A 5,264-nucleotide genomic window follows, 5' to 3' on the forward strand; every position below is an offset into this window, starting at 1 on the left:
TGCATGGAGAGAACACTTTTTCTTTACTCACTGCCCTTCTCTTTCTTCTTGTCTGGAATGGATGAGATGGCTGTAACTCTGGCAGCCATCTGGAGCCATGAGGTTACCTTGAGGAGGGAAGCCATGCATTAAAGGTGGCCGAGCAGAGGCACAGAGCCCGGACTCCTGCTGACATCGCGGCACCCACACACCAGCACTTAACCACCTGCCTCCAAACTTGTTTCACCTGACAGAACGAACCCCTAATCTCTTTAAGACCCTTTATTCAGATCTCTGTTCCTGCAGCCAAATGTGATTCCTGACGGACAACCAGCCATGTGGGAACAACATCACTCCCTCCTTTCCATATATCTAATTTTCATTGTCACTCGTTCATTTTTCCATCACTGAGACACAGGCCTTGCCCTCAAGTAGCTCAATGTTCAACAGGCAGAACAGACTTACAAAATTGATATAAGGGTCACACTGCCAAAAAAATGTACAAAGGCCATGAAAACCCAAAGACAAAAGTCTAAAGGAAGCTGCACTGAAGGCTGTCATAGAAGATGAATAAGAAGTCACCAAGCAGGTAGGAGGGAAAAGGCATTCTTGGTAAAAAGAAGAGTTTGTACAAAGGAACAGAGACATTTAAAGCATGGCAGGTTCAGGGAACCACAAAACACATCAGTATGGTTGGGGCCTTGGGGCTCTATGGGAAAGTAGCAGACAAGGCTGAAAAAGTGTCTAGAATCAGATCGTGAAGGGCCTTGTATGCCATGCCAAAGAATTTGCATGCTATGTAATCATATACTCAGTGCAAGTACTCAATGTATCATCTTTAATTGCTAGTTGCATCTCATGTGGTCTCTGCAAACAGAGGGCAAGCATCACGTCTTCTCCCCCTTTTACAGCCTCCATGACACTAAGTAAGACACCGAGTAAGCTGCCACATGCCAGAAAGTGAAAAATACTTATAGCCTGAAAATCCAACAGATAGCCCAATAGGCCCATGTAGATGGCTATAAACAAAGTTTCAATTAACAATTCCCACAAAGAAATAAAAAGAGCATGGAAGAAGTTTATAAAGGATATGAAAAATGACCATCCTCATTCCAACATCTTCAAAGTTTTGCGGGCTGCCTCCTCATAGGGGCAGGACAGAGATGAGGGGAGGAGTGCACACACACACACAGGCTACCATGACATGTCTGAGTGCTCTCTGCCAGGCAGAGGGAAATCCAGAAAAGGCAGTGTCACCGGGCGGCTAAGAACTCAGGCCATGCGACCTTGAGCCTGGCACTTGTGGACATCAGGCCCTGCCTCCCAGGACTGTGAGGATAAATGAGGTCATATGTGTTAAGGGTTGGCACAATGCCTAGCAGAGGTAAGTGCTCAATGAATGTTAAGCAGAAAAAGATAATCATTTGAAGTGGTTGAAGAAGGCTGTGCAATGGAAATGACAGAAACTGGTTCAGAAGTAGGTGACTAGTGAACAAGGACAGGAAGAGCACTCCAGGTGATGAGAAGAGCACTTGTTCAGGGTAGAGGCTCTAAATAGCCTGGCAAGTTTGGGGAACTGCAAGTAACTTGAGGATGCTACAGGTTACTTGGGGGGGCGGGGGGATGTGTGGGAGGGGTGGGCGGCAGCCTGCTGAGAGGAGCTGGTGTAAACCGCTGAACCCTGGCTTCATCTTGCAGATGATGGGAAACCACAGGACTGCTAGCAGAGGTGACATCTATACTGTAGGGCGCTCCTCCCAGGGGCCAGCGGTGTGGTGGGAAGGAGTGTGAGAAATACGACTGAAGTGGGATTAGCCAAGGAGGAGAGCTGTACCCACAGCACCCCAATTTCTGCCTACAGTAAAAAAGCAATTTCCAGCCCATGCACCTGAAAGAGTACTTCAGAAGGCACAGACCCAGCAAACTCCCAGGGGTACACCGTGGGGTGCAAGCAGAACAAGGATGAAAAGTGGGAAAGTTCTGAACAGGCTTTGGGAAAATCAAGGGCACCCAATGGAGAAGGAAGCTGAGGGGGAAATTCAGGCATGGCTTTGAAAAAAAAAGGGCATACTTCCTTCTTGTACTGGCACTGATTCAAGAAGACATTTTTGGGTAGAAGTTGTATCCAGCTGTATATTTAAACCAAAATTAAACTTTGCTCCCTCAAGTAATCTGGTCCTGACTTTCTTTGCTATTTTCTCTAGTCTCTGGCTCTCTCTGGTTTTAACCAGAACGCTTTTGATAAGGACAGTGAGTCCAGATGTAACCATGTGACTGCCATCTGTGAGTAAGCGCAGCTTCAGGCTGGGACAGGCAAGAGAACAAGCCCGCACCTGATGCACGCAAGAGGTAGAAATGGAATTAGAAAAACTAATAGACGCTGTCCTCTCCATTCAATATATAAAGAACGTTCTGGACAGACGCTCGAATTCTCTAGCAGATGAGAGGAAGAAGGGCTGAGCTATGGAGAGAAGTGGATCTGAGAGGAAGGAGAGGGGGGTCACGTGCATACGATCAAGCTTAACTGCCTGCTGCCCAGCAAGGTTTGCTCTCGAGACTGCAACCTCAGTCACCGCTCTTCCTCAAGTTGAATCCACTTGCAAACCACCTGCATCCTCCACCAGGGGGATCTACTGTGGCACCAAAGGGCCATTAAGATGAGTCTCCCGGCAAGACCCATCGAGAGACCAAAAAATGATCAATGCTTTGACCCAGTGATTTTAGTTCAGAAAGTAATGCCCAAGGGAACAGTTTTAAAAGGAGGGAAGATAGTTCTTCAAATGTGGTCAAACCAAACAAAAAGATGCTTATAGCCACTTCATTCCTAACAGTGAAATAACGTAGCCAGCCAACAACTGAGGAACTGTTTGACAACGATGCAGATTAATATGAAGTATTAGGCAGCAAAAAAATAACTTGAGCTCAGTTTTGAGAAATGTTAAATTAAAAAAAAAACACACAAATGGTAGGTCTACATTGATTACACATCCCATAAACACCTATGCTGATCATAATTGGAAGCAGAGATACAAAGTCTTTCAGTTTTAAGGTAAAGATGACTTTAGGAAAGAAGACAATAAACAAGGGTCCCTGAAAAGAAAGCACCATGTTCTCAGACAGGCTTGTGACCTGGGAGACCTGGGCTGGGAGCAGGGCCCATTCTTGTGTTTCCTGGTTTCCATATCAACCCTGAACAACCGAGACTGTCTGTGCAGAGAGGAGTGGTGTGGGGACTGAGAGGTCAAGAGCTACACCCGTGTTCAAGCTCAGGGAAGCTTACTTGCTGATAACGACCAAATAGAAACAGAATGCATCGTACCCCAGGGAAGGTTTTTACAACCGGGCAAAACCACCACCTAGCAGATGAGCTTAGAGTTGGAGAGAACATGGCAGTTAGAAATGTAGTGGGGAAAGATGCTGTTTAAATAGAGGGTAGAAAACAAGTAATATTGGTGACCACTCCCATCACTGGACAGACGTACATTTACTGGGCATGGTTACACGAACAGCTGGGATTTACCGAGAAACGGTAACAGAAGATCAATACTCAGCCTGGGTGACAGGTTTTCACTAAAACACCCTGCTTCTTTTGATTATTCTGGTTTTCCCATTTCCTAGACAATGATCTACACCATCCCACTGTTCTCCCCACTCTGCCCCACCCCACACACATGCTCTGAATGTTAAGCCAATGTCCAGGTCCACACCAGCAAATGCCTCACCACCTACCAGCAAGCAGGGCAGGTGCCAGGACCAGGGGAGTTTCATTTTCTCTCATGGTTTTCAGCAGGTTAACAAATTCTTTTCAATTATCACGACTTACCTTAGCCATATAGTTTTTTACAGGAACTGCCTGACGTATAACTGACTTAGTTCAATTTTCTGGCTGAAAAAAAATTAAACACATATGGCGTGGCTACTCTGTGTTGTATTAACTGTAAAGACCAGTACCCACGTCCATTCCAAATTCTAAATTCTACTGCCTCATCTGTGTGTCACAACAAGGTCAGCTGATAGCCATCTCCCAGGCTGCACTATGGCTTTAAGAGGAAATAAATTATCCCACAAGTCTTCGGCAAATGCACGGCTAAACATAGCAGGAATCTCATGTATATGGATTTAAAGTTTCTCCTTTGGGAGTTGTGCAAGCAAACAAAATGATTTATTTAGCCAATTCAAACGAACTGTATCAAAACACACAAAGGCCTGGAGAAAAGATTACAATGAAAACAAATAATTCAAAGCAATTTCTGATCCAAAATATTTCGTTTAGCTCCACAATGCCACGAATGAGGTGGGGTCATGCTTTCTGATAGAAGATTTCAGCACTGCTGGCTCCCAAGTCAAACAAGCCATAGGAGTAGCGTGAATGCTTAATGTATGCTTGGAAGAGATGTGTTTGCCAGTCCTTTAGTTACTAACAGGAGAGTTATGTATAGTCAGACCACAAAACATGTAAAAACAGATCATTTAGAGTTGTGCTGTGCATTCAGTAGCACTAGACTCGTGTCTTTTGAGCATCTGAAATGTGGTGTAGTATGACTAAGGAACTACATTTTAATATTATTAAATTTAAAACTTGATAATCAATTCAGTTATTGGCAAACTCTTAAATGTTTTAAGTATGTTTGGACGGACCTGGGTATGTGAATCTACTTTCAAATGTTTATTTTATGAAATCTAAATACAGATCAAGTATTCCTGACGAAAATTTAGCATCTGAATTAAGATGGGCTATAAGTGGATACACAGTGGATTTTGAAGACTTGGTGTGAAAAGAATTGCAAAATATCCCATTAAACGTTTTGTATATTGATTAAATGTTGAAATATTTTGGATATACTGGATTAAATAGAGTTGACCCTTGAACAACATGGGTTTGAACTGTGAGGGTCCACTTACGCACGTATCTTTCAATACTACTACAGCACTACAGGATCCACAGTTAGTTGAAACCACAGATACAGAACTGTGGGTACAGAGGGCCGCCTGTGGAACTTGAGCATCCACGGATTTTGGTTTCCATGGCAGGTCCTGGCACATACAGAGGGATGACTATATACCACAAAATTAATTTCACTTGTTAAATGTGGTTCCTAGAAAACTGAAACTGACACACACAGCTTACACCCCATTTCTACTGGGCAGTGCTACCAGAGCACGGGTCTGCAGTCTAAGAACTCCAGTGCCATCTGCTGGACACACTCCTACAAAACAGGCCCACAAGAAACAGTAAAACTGGAATTGTGTTAACGTTGAAGGACCTTGAGTCTGAAATGGAAGAG

The sequence above is a fragment of the Eubalaena glacialis genome, chromosome 7 (assembly GCF_028564815.1).
Source record: "Eubalaena glacialis isolate mEubGla1 chromosome 7, mEubGla1.1.hap2.+ XY, whole genome shotgun sequence".
NCBI lineage: Eukaryota > Metazoa > Chordata > Mammalia > Artiodactyla > Balaenidae > Eubalaena > Eubalaena glacialis.